At 43.7% G+C, this 22,167-nt stretch overlaps 1 protein-coding gene across 8 annotated transcripts in view; it reads left to right on the top strand.

Annotated features, from left to right (window-relative positions):
• Positions 1-7,435: 7,435 nt before the first annotated feature.
• The window catches only part of ark2n (arkadia (rnf111) N-terminal like PKA signaling regulator 2n), a 111,380-nt gene continuing 96,648 nt past the window's right edge, over positions 7,436-22,167 (top strand). For 6 of the 8 annotated variants that reach the window (XM_060935680.1, XM_060935678.1, XM_060935679.1 and 3 more), the window contains exon 1: positions 7,436-7,676. The gene's annotated coding sequence lies outside the window, so the exon portion shown is untranslated. Of the gene's footprint in view, positions 7,677-10,197; positions 11,045-11,180; positions 11,603-22,167 lie in introns of those variants that run through there. The other 2 variants (XM_060935675.1, XM_060935674.1) reach the window with 2 other exon arrangements.

Raw genomic sequence — 22,167 nt, 5'->3', positions numbered from 1 at the left:
CAGCGTAACACGATTCACGATTAACAAGAAAATTGTAAATGTCGTGGTAGGCCAGATCGGGCAAATCGCCGGCACCGCAGCTCCGAATTTCCCTGAACAAGGATTGCGGCAAGTTGTACGGATCTGCAATCCCCAACCTGGAACACTTTTCCACGTAACGCTGCCTCACGTCACCTTCAAGATGCTGAACAAACTTAGACAAGTAATCGCGCGATGTAGATGGGGTATTTTCCGAATTTTCTTGGGGATTACTCCCTGGATCCATTACGCTCGCGCAAGGTAAACAATCCTGAAGCCGTCCAATATGGCGGAGTAAACACAGACGGGTCACGTGACTGCACATCCTCTATAGCACTGTCCCATCCACGTGTCACTTTTTATTTTCTCTTTTTATTTACAGTCTAAACTGTCTTTCCATTTACAGTGTCTAATTTTAGCAGTTTTCCCTATGCTGATATCTGCACTTTTTATATTTTAATTTCTCTCCAAAAATTAGTTTTTAAAACGTGATTTCTACTACGGTATATTGTTATAAACCATGAAAACACTTGGGAATGAAATGATTGACAGCCTGGGCAATGCGCTAGACCTTGGTATTGGGAGAAGGGGACAGGCCTACCACATGCCTAACCTGACTTCGACTCTAGTCTCTATTGTGTGAATTCTGGCTCCAAACAGTATGTTTGACAACAAGGCAGAGGAATTTGGGCTTCATTTCTATAGAACAGAAGGGCATGGAGCCAACCATTCATGTGTAACAGGAGAGAATGCCACAACACTTTTTATGTGGGACGGCTGACATCAGTGGTGGGGGGGACAGGCAACATAAACAAAAAATCAGTTCAGCAGGACGGAAAAGTTAACAAAACTGTAGCATAGTCATGTTGTGAAGCCACGCTGTAATGGTGGTCAGTCAGTCTGATTCAGTTCAGGAAAGAGAAGTTATTTGTGACAGTGTCATTCAGGACACAGTGTATGTTGAACTTAAGGCTAGTTAGCCAGTATATCAGGTTTGCTAGCTGGATAACTCTGGAGTGAGCTTTCACTCTGATAGACTGCTAGAGAGGCTTCAGAGCGGTCATCATTTTTTTTGATGTTGGAGACGTTTTGTTGAGAAGAATTACCCGTGGAAGTGAGTAGCTTGTACAGGCAGTTCCTTTTCTCAGCGATCGCCTGGGACAACCAGTGACCGCTCGCCACTGCTGTGTCCTGCTGAGGTGTAGTTTACTTGGCCAGAACATGTTTCGTATATCGGCGAACAGGTACTGTATATATACTCACCGGCCACTTTGATAGGAACCTGTTCTTGATTCTAAGATTCTTGTTCTTGGCTGCAGGACTGGAACCCAATGTGGTGTTCTGCTATTGCATGCTGAGATGCTTTTCTGCTCACCACGGTTGTAAAGAGTTGCGATATCTTTCCTGGCAGCTTGAACCAATCTGGCCATTTTCCTCTGACCTCTCTTATCAACAAGACGTTTCCACCTACAGAACTGTCGCTCGTTCAATGTTTTTTGTTTTTCGCACCATTCTTTTGTAAACTCTAGAGACTGTTGCGTGTGAAAACCCTAGGAGATCATCAGTTTCTGAAATATTCAAACCAGTCTATCTGTCACAGAGATCACAATTTTTCTCGTTCTGATGTTTGAAGTTAACATTAATTGAATCTCTTGATTTGTATCTGCATGATTTTATGCATTGTGCTGCTGTCAAGGGATGGGCTGATTAGATAACAGTATAAAACAGGTGGATGGGTATTCTTAATAAAGTGGCCAGTGAGTGTATTTATAATTGGTTATATGAAGAACTCCCATAGACTCTTGTTTTAATATTAGGGTTAAAAAAAATAAAACAAACTGATTTTGACCCTGAACTGTGATACATTTATTTAGATAAGACTTAAGATGTAAATTATTTAGGGCACATTGATCCTGAATTATAATTTATTTATTTAGAGGAGACTTAAAATATTGAAGATACTGATATCAATTCTGAATTGTTTTCCTTGTCAGGATAAGGTACAGTGGGGCAAAAAAGTATTTAGTCAGCCACCAATTGTGCAAGTTCTCCCACTTAAAAAGATGAGAGAGGCCTGTAATTTTCATCATAGGTACACTTCAACTATGAGAGACAGGATGGGGGGAAAGAATCCAGGAAATCACATTGTAGGATTTTTAATGAATTAATTGGTAAATTCCTCGGTAAAATGAGTATTTGGTCGCCTACAAACAAGCAAGATTTCTGGCTCTCACAGACCTGTAACAACTTCTTTAAGAGGCTCCTCTGTCCCCCACTCGTTACCTGTATTAATGGCACCTGTTTGAACTCGTTATCAGTATAAAAGACACCTGTCCACAACCTCAAACAGTCACACTCCAAACTCCACTATGGCCAAGACCAAAGAGCTGTCAAAGGACACCAGAAACAAAATTGTAGACCTGCACCAGGCTGGGAAGACTGAATCTGCAATAGGTAAGCAGCTTGGTGTGAAGAAATCAACTGTGGGAGCAATTATTAGAAAATGGAAGACATACAAAACCACTGATAATCTCCCTCGATCTGGGGCTCCACGCAAGATCTCACCCCGTGGGGTCAAAATGATCACAAGAACGGTGAGCAAAAATCCCAGAACCACACGGGGGGACCTAGTGAATGACTTGCAGAGAGCTGGGACCAAAGTAACAAAGGCTACCATCAGTAACACACTACGCCGCCAGGGACTCAAATCCTGCAGTGCCAGACGTGTCCCCCTGCTTAAGCCAGTATGTCCAGGCCCGTCTGAAGTTTGCTAGAGAGCATTTGGATGATCCAGAAGAGGAGTGGGAGAATGTCATATGGTCAGATGAAACCAAAATAGAACTTTTTGGTAAAAACTCAACTTGTCGTGTTTGGAGGAGAAAGAATGCTGAGTTGCATCCAAAGAACACCATACCTACTGTGAAGCATGGGGGTGGAAACATCATGCTTTGGGGCTGTTTTTCTGCAAAGGGACCAGGACGACTGATCCGTGTAAAGGAAAGAATGAATGGGGCCATGTATCATGAGATTTTGAGTGAAAACCTCCTTTCATCAGCAAGGGCATTGAAGATGAAACGTGGCTGGGTCTTTCAGCATGACAATGATCCCAAACACACCGCCCGGGCAACAAAGGAGTAGCTTCGTAAGAAGCATTTCAAGGTCCTGGAGTGGCCTAGCCAGTCTCCAGATCTCAACCCCATAGAAAATCTTTGGAGGGAGTTGAAAGTCCGTGTTGCCCAGCGACAGCCCCAAAACATCACTGCTCTAGAGGAGATCTGCATGGAGGAATGGGCCAAAATACCAGCAACAGTGTGTGAAAACCTTGTGAAGACTTACAGAAAACGTTTGACCTCTGTCATTGCCAACAAAGGGTATATAACAAAGTATTGAGATGAACTTTTGTTATTGACCAAATACTTATTTTCCACCATAATTTGCAAATAAATTCTTTAAAAATCAGACAATGTGATTTTCTGGATTTTTTTTTCTCATTCGGTCTCTCATAGTTGAGGTATACCTATGATGAAAATTACAGGCCTCTCTTATCTTTTTAAGTGGGAGAACTTGCACAATTGGTGACTGACTAAATACTTTTTTGCCCCACTGTATATGTCAGAAATTAGTTTTAAGAACTAGAATAAAATTTTATTCAAGCTAGATGGCCTTTCGATTTCATAAAATCGGTGAAATTTGGTCATTGTAATATGTTTATTTCTGCAATAGCTCACAAAATATCAGGCCATTCTGTGGCTGGGAAGTTATGTAATTTGAAGGGATTCCCGAGCAAATAATGTACATGAAATCGCTCACTTCGTACAGTCAAGCAGACAGAGGAAGTCCGTGTGCGCATGCGCAGGTTTACCACCTTCTTTTGGGTTTTACGGCAGCTAGCATCCACAGTGTTGCATTACTGCCATCTCCAGGTTTACCTTTGACCGTGCACTGACAGTTCCATCATTCTGTCCCTAAATGAACAGCTGATCACAACAAGGTGCTTGCTGACCGCCGATATTTATTAGCTTGGTCCTGCGTTTCCTTTCCTTCGCAATATGACATCATTTTTTTTTCTCGCTTTCTGTTACTGTAGTCGGTCTTTCACGCTTCATTCACACACTCGCGTCTTCCATTTTGCTCTCCTGTTTCAAATTTGTATCCCATAATGCCTTGCGTAAACAGGGAAAGCCCACCATGTGATGCATGATGTAGTATCTTGAATTGTGTCATGTTAAAGCAGGAAAAAATAGTGGAGAACTTAGGGCCACATGGCCCTAAATTAATTAATTGTTTGTAGCAGTTCGCTATGAATGAGTGGAGCACAGAGGACGGCAGGACAGAGATCAGGTTGACACACTTTTATTGTCACACTTTTCAGTCTAACAACTATGTTTTAACGTTTACAGACACCCACACACACTCGGCGTCTGGTTCCGGGGAGAGCTCCTCTGCTCTCGCTCTCCCTCCTTAAACAGGGCGCGGTCACTGGGAAGACACACAAACACAGGTTAATTGCCGTCAGGTGTAGTGATTCTGCCACTTACCTTCCCTGACTCCGCCCTCCTGTCACAGACCGGCGCTTGACCACGCCCTCGCTGCCACATTGTTCTATTACAAAAAAAAAAGATTGAGAAGAGAGGTAGCAATCTGTGAACAGCAGTACGGGTTTATGCCAAGGAAGAGCACTTCGGATGCAACTTTTGCTTTAAGAATGTTAATGGAGAAGTACAGAGAAGGCCAGAGAAAGCTACATTGTGTGTTTGTAGACCTGGAGAAGGCATACGATAGAGTGCCAAGAGAGGAGTTATGGTATTGTATGAGAAAGAGTGGAGTGAATGAGAAGTATATTAGAGTGGTGCAAGACATGTATGAGAACAGTGAAACAGCAGTGAGGTGTGCAGTTGGAACGACTGAATGGTTCAAGGTGAAGGTGGGACTCCAAGGATCTGCTTGGAGTCCTTTCTTGTTTGCCATAGTGATGGATAGCTTGACGGACGAAGTGAGGCAAGAGTCACCATGGAACATGATGTTTGCAGATGATATTGTGATATGTGGTGAAAGTAGAAAGTCGGGTTTGGAGAGATGGAGGTATGCATTGGAACGAAGAGGAATGTAGGTGAGCAGGAGCAAAACAGAATACATGTGCATCAGTGAGAATGGGGATGAGTGTAGTGAAGATGTGAGGAGTAGACATAAAGAAAGTTGGTGAATTCGAGTACCTGGGGTCAACTGTGCAGGAAAATGGGGGCTGTGATAGTGAGGTGAGAAAGAGAGTGCAGGCAGGGTGGAGAAGGATTTCGGGAGTCATTTGTGATAAAGTCCCAGCAAAAGTGAAAGGTAAGATGTATAAGACAGTAGTGAGACCAGCTGTGACGTACAGATTGGAGACCGTACCCTTAACGAAGAGACAGGAGGCAAAGTTGGAGGTGGCGGAGTTGAGGATGTTAAGGTTTGCGATGGGAGGTTGGACAGGATAAGGAACGAGCACATCAGAGGGACAGCACATGTAGAGAGCTTGGGAATTAAGCTAAGAGAGATGAGACTGAGATGGTACGGGCACATCCTGAGAAGAGATGCAGAGCATGTTGGAAGGAGAATGTTGAGGATGGAGCTGCCAGGCAAACGAAAACGAGGAAGGCCAAAGAGGAGCTACATGGATGTGGTGAGAGAGGACATGAAAGTGGTAGAGAAGGATGCTGAAGACAGGGAGCAATGGAGACGAAAGATCCGCTGGGGCGACCCCTAATCGGGAGCAGCCAAAAGAAGAATAATTACATAAAATAAAATTGAAGTCTGTGATTTGAATTCAGTAGCTTTCTGTCCACTCAACAAAAATAATTGGGTGTCAGGGATTTAAATTTTTTTTTTTTAATGACCTACAGTCGAAAAATCTGAAAGGCAGTCTACCTTTAAAGTTAGAACTGGGCTTAACAAGTTCTACTTTATTTCATATAACCCTCACACACAAAAGGAACATACAAAATGTGTAACCGTGAGAGAGAGAGAGTGTGTGTGTGTTTGTTTTTTTCAGTCAAGGGGTTTAACATGTGGGTTGTTTTACAATCAGGGTATGCAAGCTAAAAATCACATTTAACACTTATCTTCAATATCAAAAGGCTTGACTTAATAAACTTGGTTGTTTATTGTAGCCCTGTGATAGCTCTATTTACCATGCAAAAAAAAAATTTGGTGATAACGTTATTTTTGGTGAATGTATGGTAATATATGTCATATTTAGCAAAGTTACTCGTGTCATTTAGAAAAAGTGCTTTTTTGACCACAGGTAGCTCCAAAAGGGATGCACTTAAATCATTCTTTATACCATAAAACAAATATTTGGTTCCATATCATTGGAAACATAGTTAAGTTTTAATGTTGAATGCCAGTAAGTTTTCAGACTATTTTGATCAAATTAGTATGCAATTGTGGGTGGCACGGTGGTGTAGTGGTTAGCGCTGTCGCCTCACAGCAAGCAGGTCCGGGTTCGAGCCCCGTGGCCGGCGAGGGCCTTTCTGTGTGGAGTTTGCATGTTCTCCCCGTGTCCGCGTGGGTTTCCTCCGGGTGCTCCGGTTTCCCCCACAGCCCAAAGACATGCAGGTTAGGTTAACTGGTGACTCTAAATTGACCGTAGGTGTGAATGTGAGTGTGAATGGTTGTCTGTGTCTATGTGTCAGCCCTGTGATGACCTGGCGACTTGTCCAGGGTGTACCCCGCCTTTCGCCCATAGTCAGCTGGGATAGGCTCCGGCTTGCCTGCGACCCTGTCGAAGGATAAAGCGGCTACAGATGATGAGATGAGTATGTAATTGTGTCAAAAAAAATTTTCCTCTCCGAGACAGCTAATTTTTCAATATAAAATAACATATCTAAAATGATTATTTTCATCCTAAAATGTGGTCAAGATATTGGGACATAAATATTAGAGACAACTAACACAAAGCTTACAGCCTTATATTTAAAAGCACTATGGAAGTAGTGGATTCTGAATTGTCAAAAAAAAAAGTCCTCTCCGAGAATCACTTCATTTGTTTCTCCCAGCCCTGCTTAAAGCTACACTTAATCTTCTTTATCTTATAGCAGATTACACAAAACTGCCATACACACGTCAAAAAATTACCTGAAATCTGTTCTTTAACTTGTCCTTCACTTAAAAACTGGTACAAGAACCAGTTTGAATCAATTTGAATATTGGACCCCTGTGTGACAAACTTTGTACCCTGATTGTAAAACAACCCATGTGTAAATATATAAAATGACAGCCAAAAAAAAAAAAAGTCGCTCCCAACCACCGAGTGGCGCTGTCTGTCATTATTGCAGTAAGGCTTGGCCGGAAGCGCCTTCTTCATTCCTTGAACTAATAACACGGACATTGGCAGAATCCCAAATGGCTACTTGGTGGTCAAATAGTGCATTACACAGCCATTATTTCATGCCCTATGTAGTGCGTTTATGTAGGAAGAATGAAGTCAGTTGGGATTCAGCCTTTGTGAAGAAGCCAACTGTGCTAAAGGGGCCGGGACGCGCACTAGCGGGGGCCGCAAACACGTAGTTTGAACTTTTGGCTTTTTAATACATATGTATGCTGAAGTTTTAACGCAAGTGCTGCTTTAAAAAGGACACCATGCTGTTAAGAAGAATATACATCCGGGGTGAAGTTTAATACAGGTGCGCGACATTTTATCTCAGCAGTTTTTTTTATGTAAACAGCTAGCGAGATAACTAGCAGAAATAGCGAAATAACTGCCTCACGAGCTCTGCGACCATTTTAAGTCTGTTTCACATTCCCCGTTTCAGAACTGTGCGGTTTTGTGGCTGGTTTGTCTCTTCGGCTACCTGTTACTTAAACATTGTTACTCGTTTATTTATTTATTTGCCCGAGCTTGCTGTGAACATTAGCTCATGGGTGCATTGAGATACAAGACGAACATTTATACGGTAGCGCGCGCGGCTTTTAATGTGTGGCTAATAAGCGGTTGCTGTTGGAGCAGGGAAGTTCACTGAGGTCGGAAAAGTGCTTTGTTTTGATGCATAGACGATGTTTTAAATGATTTTTTTTATGTAGTAAGTTTTTATTAAAGGTTGTTTTAAAGCTACAAGTTAAGGGACAGTGTAAGGAGGTTAGTGAGTCAAGAAAACATAACCTGGATGGAAATAATTCAGGTAATGAGTTGTGCGCATGCGCAGGTTGCGCGCCCGGGTATTGTTCATACATGATGCATAGATGCGCGTGCCATGTCTCCGGGTTTGGAATTACAGGATATGAAGTGCTGTGTGCGTCGAGTCTCCTCGGGTTGGGCTCGGTCAGGATCTGCTCCTCTGCCTCCCGTCCAAACTCACACTGATTTGTCACATACACAATCGTACAGATCACGACATGCAGTGAAATGCTTATTGCAGTGCTCCGGAGGTTGTGAAGATAGTTTGGGGGGGGGGGGAGTGAAAGAGGAAGGAGAGTGAAATAAGATGGAATAAAAAAAGAATTAAAAATGTCAGACGTGGCGGCAGGAAGTTTTGGATGGACTATATCTGATATACCATGAAAAAAGCCAGCTATTATTGTCCATACACAGTTGATGGAACAAATCTGGCAGCTACATTTTGTTTCCAAATTGTTGGTCACTCGCTAAGGCGGAAGTTTTATCTTGTGGCACTATGACAGCTTCTGCGCAGACGCAGCAGAAAACTTTCTCATTGGATATTCGGGTCAGCGCTGATGTGTGACGTCAAGTTGTCTTGACAACCATGCAACGTCATAAACCATATTCGACGCTCGTTCTCCATTGGGTAGAGTGACGTAATACACGTAGGATAAGCGATATGCTAACAATATCGCATGCTCTCAAACCAAATGAACAAAACCCACTAGAAGGGAATAGAATGCATATGTTATTTACCAGCTGGAAGGTCTGTATCGTGAAATACCGTGACCGAGGTCTTGAAGGGCCTCGGTCAGTATTCAAGGCCGAGGTCACGGTGTTTCACGATACGGACCGACCTTAAAGCCTAGGTCACAACCGGACGTACGATTTTTTGGCTGTGCGATTTTTGGCGTTTCCCAAATCACTGCGGTTTTTTTTTTTTTGTTCATGGAGAAAGACGCACGTTGGCCGTAAGTTTGTCTTGCAACCTGAAAAAAACGTAAGCGCCCGTAGAGTTTGTTTGACATGACAAAGAACCTCTGCGGCCGGTCTATGGCTCGAAAATCAGCATGTCACGCGCGCGCCCTCCCTGCGTTTCTTGCGTTTTTTGCACGTAGACCGGCCGTAGGAGCACGTACGGCCAGTTGTGACCGAGGCATAAGCTGGTAAATAATATATTTATTTTTTCTTTACCAAATTCTAACAGAAAACGAGAGCGCCCGAAAGGGAAAGCCGAGCCGCCATTTTGAATCCTCATTCATGGCTGTAATGCAAATGGCTTCCTCCTCGGTATACAAGTGCACTTCCATGGCAGGCAAAAAACGTCCCCTATTTATGCAAAATTGAGTCATTCAGGATTCAGCCATGTTTTTGCTTGGCGTTAGCAAGTTAGAGGTTTTTAGCTTTCTCCTGAAATGTTTTCTTTTATTTCTTCCTCCTCAGGGTAGTAAAACTTGCTTTCGCTGTGAACACTGTCGTTATCACTATCCATGCTGTAAAATTAATGCTATTCTCCTGAGAAATGCTGGCAAAAATTTATAAGATTTTTGATAATCTTATAAATAAATCTTATTGAAAAAAGAGAAATGTTGGCAAGAAATGCTGCTATGTATGTTTGTTGTTGTGAACGAGCAAGTCGTCAGAGGTCCGTAACTGGGGTCCGTACCATAGGATACGGACCTGCTCGCCAGCCAATCAGAGCGCAGGATTTGATGGAAACTGGACCATGAAAAAAATAAATGTTTCTATTCCATGGATAAAGGCCCAATCCCAATTCTAATTTCTACCCCTACCCCTTCCCCTCCGCCTTCCCCTTGGCCCTTCCCCTTGAAACTGAGCTACAAGGGATAGGGCTTGAAATTCAACCCTTACGTATTGGGATAGCCCTTCAACGATCGCATACGTCATCGCGTACCTCCGTCAGCGTTTACGTTAGCAAAACGCGACGCGTCATTGGCTGCGACCAGCCGCTACAGTCAGAGCCAGAGGCAGAAATCTCTGCTGGCAGGGTGTGATTTGTTAACTAACACCACTGAATGGGATATCTTTGGCGCTTCGTGCACCACATCCGACAGAATGAGGTGTCAGAACACTCATGTAAACAATAAAAGCGAGAATAACAGAACAAAACGTACGCAGTAAAGCAACCGAAAACAATACTCACTCCCAAAGCTTTTTAGCAGCAGCTTGGATTTCAGAAATCGCTGCTCATTCTCAGCTCGAAAGCGAATCAAGCGGCGTGTTTCCTCTGGATAACAACTTAAAACACGTAAATAATGGAGAAAATACATTTATGACAATCTTTCGCCGCGGGAACCGCCATCTTTCTGAAATCCGCATGAAATCTCGCTGAAATCCGCATGGCATTGTGGGAAATCACTCAAACCCCTTCGTTCGGAGTCTGCTCCAGGAAAATCTCCGTTTGGAGGGGTACAGAAGCCCTACGCCTTCCCCTACCCCTCCGCGTTAACTGGGATTGGGATGCCCCTACCCCTTCACGTGAACGCGCAAAATGGAGGGGAAGGGCCAAGGGGTTGGTCCAAGGGGTGAAATGGGATTCGGCCAAAGTGTCCTGTATGTATAAGAATTGCTGATGGTGAATTGGGTGATGAAGTAATGCACTGAATACAGTGCGGATGGAGAAATTGGAAAAGAACGTCAGGAGTGTTGTGTGACTGGAGAACAAGTGTGAGCGTGAAAGGACAAGTGGTTAGACCAGCGATGGGTGAAGGATGTTGGTAAAAGAGGAAGACTGAAATGAAGATGGTTAGAAAGTATTAGAATGGACTTAAGAGAGAAAGGCCTGCCCAGACAAGAAGTGAGCAGTCGTGCAGTGTGGAAGAGGCTCATCAAGTCCATCAACCCCGTGTAGAGGTGGTGTCGGTAGAAGAAGAGGTATAATTGTTATAGAAATGTACTGTGTATATATTGTATTTTAGTTAGAGGAAATTACATGAAGAGGATGTCCGAGATAAGGGTCAAGTGGTGACGATAGTTGTCTGTTGTTGTCCTTTTTATTGTTTTTTTGAAGAATCCGATTGGCCTGAGGGAAGAAGCTCCTCCTCATTTTCTCCGTGTTGGCCTGAAGGGAGCGAAAGCACTTCCCTGACCTCAACAGTGAAGAGTCCATGGTTGGGATGGCTGAGGTCCTTGATTATCTTCCTGGCTTTGGTCCAGCACTGCTTAATGTAAATAGATTGCGGTTCATGGAGCTCGGTGTGGATGGTGCGCTTGGCTGATTGCGCCACTCTCTGGGGAGCCCGTCTGTCCTGCTCGGTGCTGTTCCCAAACCAAGTGGAGATATTTCCTGCCATGATGATGTCGATGGTACAGGAGTAAAAGTTCCTCAACACCCTCGTTGGAAGACAGAAGTCTCTCAGATGGAACAGACACTGGTGGGCCGCCTTAACCAGGGCAGTGATGTGGCAGGACTTGCGTGATGTGAACACCAAGGTACCAAAAGCTGTCCACTCTCTCCACTGGGGTCCCGTTGATGATGAGGCGCTTGGAGTTCCTTCCCTGCTTTTTGCAGCTCCTTTGTCTTGCTGACGTGTAGGACGAGGTTGTTGTCCTGGCACCAGATCTCCAGAACTTAGGATGTTGATTCTGGACGTTACTTCAGTGGTCTCAAAGTTTAGGGGAATAAAAGGGTACGAGGCAGAGAATAGGAGGGTACAATTAGAAAGTTTGAACCCCTTTACTGTGAGCCATAGGTGAGAAAAATGGAAAACTGGGGTTATTGGAGACACATTTTCAAGGCATTTGGGGAGGAATTTCCATTTTATTGTAAACAGCAAAATAGAGTCTGAAGTGATGGTAATCAATACTAAAAGTGTTAATGTAACTTCGATATAGTAATGAAATCAAAAATAAATTTGACTCTACAATACTTTATTTTTTGATGTTTACAAAATCAGGTAAGTTACGATAACTTGATTTTGTAAACCTCAAAAATGTTTTGTACAGTCAAATTTCTTTTTGACTCATTATTCAGTTTCTGAACCATCTGAGTATTGACCTAATCCCAAAGCTTCTATAAGTGTGTCTGTAGTGATATCAGGTACTGAACTTGATTCAGATTTTTTTTTTTACATGTTCTGTCTTCCCCTTTATCCTCCTTTTTCTTTGAAAGGAACTGCTCCATTGCCTTTTGCACAAGTCTGTTCACTTCAGATGAATTCAAATTTGTGTGTATCACAGTATTTTCATTTGGCATTGCACTATGTTATAAGTGATTTTATATTCATCTGACAACGAGTGACCGTTCTTGCAACAGCAACTGTACAAAACACGTGTATAAACTTGTATATATTTAAATTTTTAACAGTAATCGTTAACACTAACTGCAGGACAGATGTCAAGTCTCAATATGTGACTCCCCTATAAGGATGCATTTCATTCCATCGCAAGTCAAAATGTAAACAATGTCAATACGCCAAGCATGCCGAGTGGGCGGGTTTGACCCAAAACAGGACGTATACGATAATGGGATAGCAATCAATATTTGTAATTTAATATTTAGCTGACCAGCATTTATACATGGACCAATACACAGATGTATTTTGCTTGGTAATCATAGTGACGGCTAAAATTACAGACTTAGCCATGGCCTTTTTGAAAACCAGGCATCTAACGTACCGCTCCACTTCTTAAGGCCAATTTATGCTGACAACCCAGTCCTCGCAGATGGCGTCTGCGAAGCCCCCCCCCCCCCTTCGCAGACGCTCTGCGCGCACCTCCCAAAAATTGTGACCACCGCAGACAGCGTCGCAGACAAGAGGGCTCTGATTGGTCCACTCTACATCCGCTGTACACGCACTTCCGCTTCCCTACTTTCCCGGTTTGGTTTGTTTTCACGACCGCCATTTTTAAAAACACGAGAGAAGATGGAGCAGCACGAATAGCGGTTGATCGAGGGAGTGAGGAAGTACGTACATCTATACGACTCCAGTTCTAGTCATTATAAGTAACCGGAGGATAAACACTCCACTAACCACACCCACCAACTACTCCTAGTGATTTCACGACTTCGCACCCCCTTGTGTTGTGGCGGTGAATAACATCGCGCACGCCTATTACTCCCCGCTCAACGATAAATTACAACTGTCTGCGAAAAGCTATCTGCAAAAGCTTTGTCGCAAGAGCATGCAGAGGTCTTTAGTCGTCATTTCTAGCCATGTGGTAGCGCGGCTCAATCATAGTACACGGAACATTGTCAACACCTTGTCGGCCAATCAGATTACACCTTAGTTATAGCGCGTGGCAGCGTAATGGCTGCCTCTATTTCCTACAGACATGTTAGTGTTTGGCTGTTATTTAGTTGAATAAAACTTAGTTTCACATCGCACGCTGTTCAGTTTTCTACAGCTATGTAAACAAAAATATTTTGTTACTCAGTGAAAAATGGACAGCGGCAAATCCGACTACAGACGGTGATTTGCCACCGCCGACCGGCTACTTTTGAGACCTCTGCTTAGGTTGTGCATTATATTTGTATCAAGGAGACTTCTGTGATTCAATCCTTTAGTGTTTTAGATCATTTCATTGCACAGGACATGGTGCGCAGTGCAAACATTTACATATCCTTACAAAAGCACGAAAGCTGAAGTGAAATTCACAGTTGAATCATCGGTCACATTTGTTTGTGCTGTTTGTTCTGATTTAGATTTTGAGATTAAGCTTTACAGATCGATGCAAGTCAATATCTGGGAGTGTCACACCAAATGGGATGTGTTGTGTGAACAAACAAGCTGGAAGTGTTTTTACATGGCACAAAGCTTCACCAGTGAATGAATGATAGTAATTTGGCTAGATTTTGGTTTTGAGTTGAATTGGATTCGGTGAACTGCAAGGTCAGTCTCAGCACTGATATGATGTACATGTCAAAACCCAACATTGTTCAAGCAATAATTTTCTGTCTCATCAATGAAATTAGATGATTTATTCAATTTCTCTTTTGGTTCGATGCCACCTTTGCACACCCTTTGCCTTTATAAGTGCCTCCTACCGTTTTGTCTGCTCTGAACAGTGTTTTGGATCTCTTAGTTTTTCCACGTACCTCCTTTTGTGTGTACATGTCTGTTCTAACTCTTGCAAAGTGGCCACCAATTCTTCTTTACATATCTTCTGTTTTCAACTGTCTTAGTTTCTAGGAAGAACTTTTCTGTTTTCTGACACATCTTTTCCCCTTAACAGTTGCAGTTTCTGAAATTTGATCTTTATACAGGGCTAAAAAGTAACAAGTGCTTGGTCGCCGCTTGGGCCAGTATCCCTGAATTCTTAGTGGGCCAGGCCAAAGTAAAGTGGCCCTTAAAGGAGATGTGCAGAACCTTCATTTTAAAATAGATTTGAGTGGATAGTATCTCCATCCTTGACTCTTGTATGCTGCATAAATGGGAGTTTTTTTTAGGCCCACTTTACACGGGGACGGTCTGAAACAAAAACGCAAAAGTTCGTTTTCGTTCTCACTTTTTTCCGCGTCTACACGACCGTTTTCAAGGAGGAAATCTGCGTCTATATGGTGACGCATAAATGTGTGGAATTCAATTGGATGTGCATGCCAGGCGGCTAGGTGGTGCTGTGAAAGACCTCCGCTATGTCTTCCGTCTTGTCTGATCTGCACACCTGCGCCGCGAAAACTTTGACTACTCTGGCTATGGTAAGTAAGAAAGTAAGTAAAAAAGTAAGAGCATACTATACCCGCCTCTGTTCATTAACGTTATATGTGCAGATTCGGTATAGATGTTGGCCAGAGCAGCTTGAAGGTCCGTTGGATCGATGTAATCAGACATGCTCTTTTTTACTTACTTTCTTACTTCCCGGGCTGGCATGTACAGTATATGACACATGTATGACGTAAATGCGTACCCGACGTGAGCAGATCCGAGCAGAGTTTCGCGTATTGGGTAGTTTAGACGGATATGCAACGGGGGCTGTTTTTAACTTATCCACTCTGGAAGGCGTTTTCAATTTTTTCCGTTTTTCAGCCTCGGGAACGCCGTCCCCGTGTAGACGAAAGGCACTTCCGATAAAATATTTAGTCGTTTTTACCCGACAGCGTCCTCGTGTAAACGGGCCCTGAGAGTTAAAATCGACCGCAAAGTTGGCATTCGAGCGGCCCCGCTGAGCCAGCCAGCTCTGAGTGTGTGACGTCACAGCGGTAACCGGTTTTAAGGCCGAGGCCTTTGACAGCTATAGACCAAAGTCGTATAAATAAAAATGTATGGTGAAAGTAAGAAATACCGTTACCGACTTGCTCAACTAAGACTGATTTGACTTCATTGATTGTGGGTTGACTCTCATTAAAACAGGATGGGTGTTATAACATACATGTACATGCATGCATTTTCACTGATAAAACGTAAAAGCCTAATTAAATAATCAGATGAACTGAGACGATCACATTCTGAAGCAAATTAAATCATCTTGTACCGGTAGCTTAAATACACAATACAAGTCACATGTATTAATCTAAATGCAGGTAAACAACGTGGTTTTGTTGTTTTATATCCAAATGAGAGTCGGAGCTTACCCGTCTGTGTTCTCACTTCTTGAAGGCCGATCTTGTGGCTGATTGTTTAGAAACAATCTGACTTTCAGTTGTCCGTTCATTTGCTTCTTGCACGCAAGGGCGAGATGGCAGCAATATCCATTTTCTCCATACTGCAGTACTCCGCCATTACTGCTCGGTTCAGGCAATTACTAAAACCTGGGACATCACCAGTTTTAGCAACAACCACGGGGAGGTCACTGCCCAAGCGATAACGTGTCGCGTTCCATCCCGGGTTTCAGCAACAACCCTCGGCTCGCACTCCGGGAGGATTGGTGCAACTGAGCTGACCTTCCTTTTAAATAAATAAATAAAATGCTTGTTTTATTTAATTGTTGGTACTGCACCCTCTTTCAATACGGGCTTATAGCCAACGCTCCTCAACAGATCAGAAGTTTCATACGAGTCTTCAGTAAAATGTGCAGAGCAGAGGAGAGACCACTTCGTAGGCGCCTAATGTGCCCGTGAACAACTCACAAAACGTGTCCAAATCTTTGCAGTTTGAACATTCTTGGGCCGTGAATGCAACATAAATCCTCCACCTGTCGTGTTGCTGCACCCGCCAGTAACACATCTACATGGCATGGCGATAAATTACCTCAAAATGGAGGACCGGAGTTGCAGTCAGCTCTGTTTTTTAGTATAGCGGAAATGGCGATGAGACTATAGACTTCCTGCTGTGACGTTATGGACATCAAGGTCATTCACTCAGACCGCTACCTATATGAATCACTTTAATCATAAAAATGACTATATTAGATATCTGTGAAGATACTCAGTCATCCAGGTACATAGTAATCTGTGGTTGGTAGAAGAGAGCAACTGGACTTGCTTGAAAAGTCTTGAAGACGTTTCGCCTCTCGTCCGAAAGGCATCCTCAGTTCTGTCTGTCTAATAGGGACTATCAAGTATTTATCCTCTCATGGATCATCATAGAATCCGAATCAGAATGCTGATGGCTGCATTGTAGGTGGCTGATAGATGTCATATGGCCCTTTTCCACTACCCTTTTTCAGCTCGCTTCAGCTCACTTCAGCCCGACACGGCTCGTGTTTCGACTACCAAAAAACAGCACGACTCAGCTCGCTTCAGCCCTGCTTAGCCCCTAAAACTCGCACCGTTTTGGAGTAGGGCTGAAGCGAGCCAAACCGTGCCGAGTGAGGCTGGGGGCGTGAGCAGACACTCCCCTGTGCACTGATTGGTGAGGAGGAGTGTCCTCACATGCCCACACGCCCCGCGAGCACGCTGGGATCTGTAAACACCGCAAACCCGGAAGAAGGAGAATTACGAGAATTATGAAGCCTTATGCGCCTCGCCTCATCTATACGCTCTTGTCAGTATCTGTTGGCGTTGTCGGTGACAACAAGCCACAGAACCAAGACCAGCAACACTAACGACTCCATGTCCTCCATGTTTATTGTTTACTATTTGGGTCGTGAGACTACCGCTTAAAAGATCACTGATGTCACTGTTTGCGCTGCTTAACGACATCACGTGACGTCCACCCACTTTCGCTAACTCCACCCAGTGTGTCCACCCACTTCCAGCCAGCACGGTTCAGCGCGGTTGTAGTCGAAATGCAACTCCAACAGCCCCGCTCAGCTCGACTCAGCCCAACTCAGCACGGCACGGCTCAGCCCGACTCAGCCGCGTTTGTAGTGGAAAAGCGGCAATAGACACCCACCTCTGTTCAGTGATGGTCGTTCCAGGTTGACAAAAATTAACGATCCTCTCATGGATTCTATGATGATCCTTGAGAGGATAAATACTTGATAGATAGTCCCTATTAGACAGACAGAACTGAGGATGCCTTTCGGACGAGAGGCGGCGAAACGTCTTCAAGACTTTTCAAGCAAGTCCAGTTGCTCTCTTCTACCAACCACAGACTATATTAGATTTATTGTTCACGCTTAAAACTATTCCTGTGCCATTCTTGAGGTCTCAAGACATTTTATAAATGAAAGTGAGGCCATGGCTTTGTGTATATGCTTTTAAAGTTCCTGTAGTCGAACACCAAAAAAAAAAAAGTAAAACCATTTTTACTTTAACACTCCACGGTGTTTAACTTAGGCCTCCGAAATGGATTAATCAGTAACATTAATTCTATGTAATTCTTATTTAAATATTGTACGTTATTCAAACATTACACGAGTCATTCAGCTAACATTTTTATTCAAAGCGACTAACAATAAGTGCATGTGGCCTCGGTAGCCAGGAGAATCCAAGAGCGACCAGTGCTGAAGTACAAGTGTAAACAAATAGCAGACACATACCATCCAATATCTGGAATGATCAGGGTAGGTAAATAGTTGAAGAAGCTTGGACAAATACATAGACATGGAATTATTTAAGTATGGTATGTTTATTGTTTCCAAAGTTTGACAGCATTTGCATCTGCCTTAAAATAGCCTGTGTTTCTTTCCTAGCTTTTTCTTCCTGAGCCTTTACAAGAGACATCATGGTACAGTAGGCTGGTAGTCCTATTAGACTTGAGCTCTGTGCTTATGGTTAATATGGTTATGATATTTGGCAGCCGCTTTTGTCCAAAGGGGCTTAAAATATATAAACTAGTGCTGTCAAGCGATTAAAATATTTAATCGCGATTAATGTCGCGACTGTCATAGTTAACTCGCGATTAATCGCAATTTAATCGCACATTTTTGTCACATGAAAAACCATGTAATTCTCTTATCAGCATAAAGTGAATGGGCTTGCTCACCGTTCGAACTACGGGGGTACTCGGGGGATCCGAGATCCCCTGAAACAGACATGAGATCCCTTGAAAACATGATTTGGGAAATGTTGGGGGTCTCTAAAATATTGGCAAAATGATGTTTATTGACATAGCAATCATGTGTAACGGGAAGCATTTGCATATTCGAAGTGAGCGCGCGATGGAGATCCGTGCTCTGAGACAAGCGCAAGCACCCCCCCAAGGGAAAAAAAGGGACCCCCCAAAAATATCGGCATAGTTCGAACACTGGTTGTACCAATAGTTTTTTTTTTTTTTTTTTTTAATCTTTTTTTTTTATTGCAGAGCATAACACGTCTTGTCACAGCCACTGCAAAGTGGGGCTGGAGCCGCCGATGGGAAAACGAAACCTAAGCCGAGCACCGTGGCTCTTCGGGGGAGGGCAGAGGACTCTGGCTGTGTGGGGCGTGGCATTACAGTCTAGCTGCTATCGTTTTTCTAAGCAAAGTCTCTGTTCCAAGTTCCTGGCAGTTTCAAAAGCTTATGAAAAACCTACATCATGTCACAGAGCGTTAATCTCGCGATAAAAAAATTATCGCCGTTAAAATTGAGTCAAGTTAACTCGTTAATAACGCGACATTTTTGACAGCACTAATATAAACACATTATTAGTAAACCAATACAATAATAGAATCACTCTACTCTGACAGAACCTACCTTCCAGATGATGATTGCTGCATGACTGCAGGATTTCACTTTTTTTTTGTGCGGGCTAGGCTCAACCTCAGCCTTTAAGCATACAAACTCGCCCTCACTTTTACACATAATTTTGCCAATTTTATTACCATGTAGATAATTGTACACCTCCGTGCTTTTGTAGTTCCTTTGCTCCTCACCATCAACGTCCTCGCTAAGAATAAATTTGACCATGTCAACGTAGCTGATGTTGGGCCACAACTTCATGTCGTCTGTCCATTCCCTGAGGGCAGGCGGATGGAGCACTTTGATGGTGGTATCCCCAGAGTACGTCAGAAAATCAGACCCGTGTAACCATCTTTTAGTCATCTTTGATCTTAGCAGTTAGCGTTAGCTATGAACGTCAACACAGTAGAGTGGAAGAAAGATCCTAGCTTCTGCTATGATGCAGCAATGAATCATGGGAAAGTTGTGGATATCGTGGAGCGATTTGAAAACTCATGAACGGCTTTGGATTTTGCCTTTAGAACTAAAATTTTACTAGAGGTCATGAACTTGGAGTTGAGGAAAGGAACGCAAAGAAAAGAAAGGTATTCCAAGGAAAGCACTTTTTTTTTTGTAATTTTTTTTTTCATACTTCTCAAATCGTAGTCGATCAAACCAACTTTTCGTCGCCCTGGTCAGTTTTCAATCGCCACTGGCAGTGTAGGAAATGGGTGCCCACCCCAGCGCCCGTCGCAGTCAGTTTGCAGCAAGGGCGGAATGAATTTATAAGTTGCCAGCCCCATGGGTGGTCCCTCTTTGAGGGGGTTCATCGTTCTCTCTATTTCATCATATTGAAGGACTTTTCAAGACATTTTCACTAGATTCTGTTGGTTTGTTTACCGACGCGGGCGCGGCCATATTGTTTTCGCTTAGAAATGAAACGAGCGCTCTGATTGGCTGTTGCTTTGGAGGTTCAGCCAATCAGAGAGCTCAATACACACAGCTCAGTGAAATCCACCCCAAGTCTCCCCAAGTCACATCTCTGTCTGTGACTTTGAAAACCAGCGTCCTACCACATGAGTTTGTCAAAATATCACATAAAATTGATTGTTAATTTTTCCAAATATCTGAAAATGTTGTATGACTATCTTGGGATAAAGGATAGGGTACAAAGATAGCAGCACTAACACCACGTTATTTTTTGTTAGATAGGAACTCAATCAAACATAGGTCACATATACATTTGTATACATAAACACCAGTAATTCATCTCGTCTCATTATCTCTAGCCGCTTTATCCTTCTACAGGGTCGCAGGCAAGCTGGAGCCTATCCCAGCTGACTACGGGTGAAGGGCGGGGTACACCCTGGACAAGTCGCCAGGTCATCACAGGGCTGACACATAGACACAGACAACCATTCACACTCACATTCACACCTACGGTCAATTTAGAGTCACCAGTTAACCTAACCTGCATGTCTTTGGACTGTGGGGGAAACCGGAGCACCCGGAGGAAACCCACGCGGACACGGGGCGAACATGCAAACTCCGCACAGAAAGGCCCTCGCCGGCCCCGGGGCTCGAACCCAGGACCTTCTTGCTGTGAGGCGACAGCGCTAACCACTACACCACCGTGCCGCCCCCAGTAATAAATCATAAAACTAAATTGAGTATATGAAATTACATGCATGATACATTACATGCATTGCCTCTTTTACAATTTTTCGAAAATTATGCGCTATTACGGTGGGTTATAGTTGAAATTGGGGCAGGCAACTTTTCAGAGTTGCTTGCCCTGTGGTCTGGCTGATATTTTCCGTGAATTTCCTACACTGCCACTGGCGACCGTGTGACCAAGTTTCAATCCTGTTTTCAGCTTTCAGATAATTATAACAAGCAACTTAAACAATTGTTGGGGTATTCCCATCTTGTATGTTTGGGATTAAACATGATAGGTCTCAGGGGTGTAGTGGGCGTGGTACGCGGGGGTACGCCGTCCACCCACTTCTCCCGAGGTGACAATTCCCCTGCTGGAAATTGTGAGAGGATGCAGTGCGCGAAGCAATTTGGTCACGCATGTTTGCTGGCCGTGAATGTGTGACCTGCTATGACGCTACAATGATTGTGTGTGCTTGAGACAGCAGCCCCTCCCCTCTCTGCTCCCTCACTGGCCCCAGTCGGCATGGCGACGGGCCTGAGCAGGAGCGCTGAGTCACACAAGATCTTGTCAGTTTTCTGCAGTTTTTTGCTCAGGAGCAGGCCTCGTACAACGACGAATAACTCGAAAACGAAAGCAGCTATTCACAAAATTCTTTCATAGTGAGCGCTACATGGGTCTCCTGAATACACTGATGTAATTTTTTTTGTCTGTAGTGTTCAAAATGAGGACACTAGAGCGAGTTAAAAATGAGTGACTTTTCTGTCACGTTTATAATGGGTGTCAATGAGGCCTCTCGGCTGCACTCTCCTCAGTTTGAGGCTTCTCATTCAAAAACTGTAAATCCTGTCGGTTAGGTAGACACATTCTGTGAATCAGGACAAGTGTGACTACTACTTTTGAGAAAATCATGTCTGTAGAGTGAAATTTGTGGCTGAAAACACAGTTTAAGCGAGTTTGAGCTATTTTTGAGCTATTTTTTCAAGCTCTCTACACTCTTAACTAAACGAGCTCCACTGGTGTGTAACGCAATAGACACCCATTCAAAAGCCGGATTTTCTCCCGGAACCCACATGGCGTTTGAGCCGGGACTGATCCGAAAGTGTAGAACCTAGCAGAAAAGTTGAATGCCAGATCCACAGAGGAGAAGTTTTCCTACGTTTTAGAGTTTGAATCACGTCTCTAGGTGAAAGCATGCCAGAGCAGCGGATGTTTGAAAAAGTGCTTTTTTTTTTTCAATTAATTCCATAGAAATGAATGGGGTGGAGCCGGGCCCCGCCTCCGCGGTGGGGGAATGGGGCGAGGGAGAGGAACAGAAGGAGAGAGAGAGAGAGAGGGGAGGGGAGAAGGGGAGACGTCACGAATCGCGTACCCCCACTTTAAAAATCTCCACACCACTGATAGGTCTGAATTAAATTATGCTCTGGCATGAGTCCAAC

Source organism: Neoarius graeffei, chromosome 12 (genome assembly GCF_027579695.1).
Source record: "Neoarius graeffei isolate fNeoGra1 chromosome 12, fNeoGra1.pri, whole genome shotgun sequence".
In the NCBI taxonomy this organism is placed as follows: Eukaryota; Metazoa; Chordata; class Actinopteri; order Siluriformes; family Ariidae; genus Neoarius; species Neoarius graeffei.
Note: the sequence above shows the minus strand (reverse complement) of the source record. Positions and strands in the feature narration are given on the sequence as shown.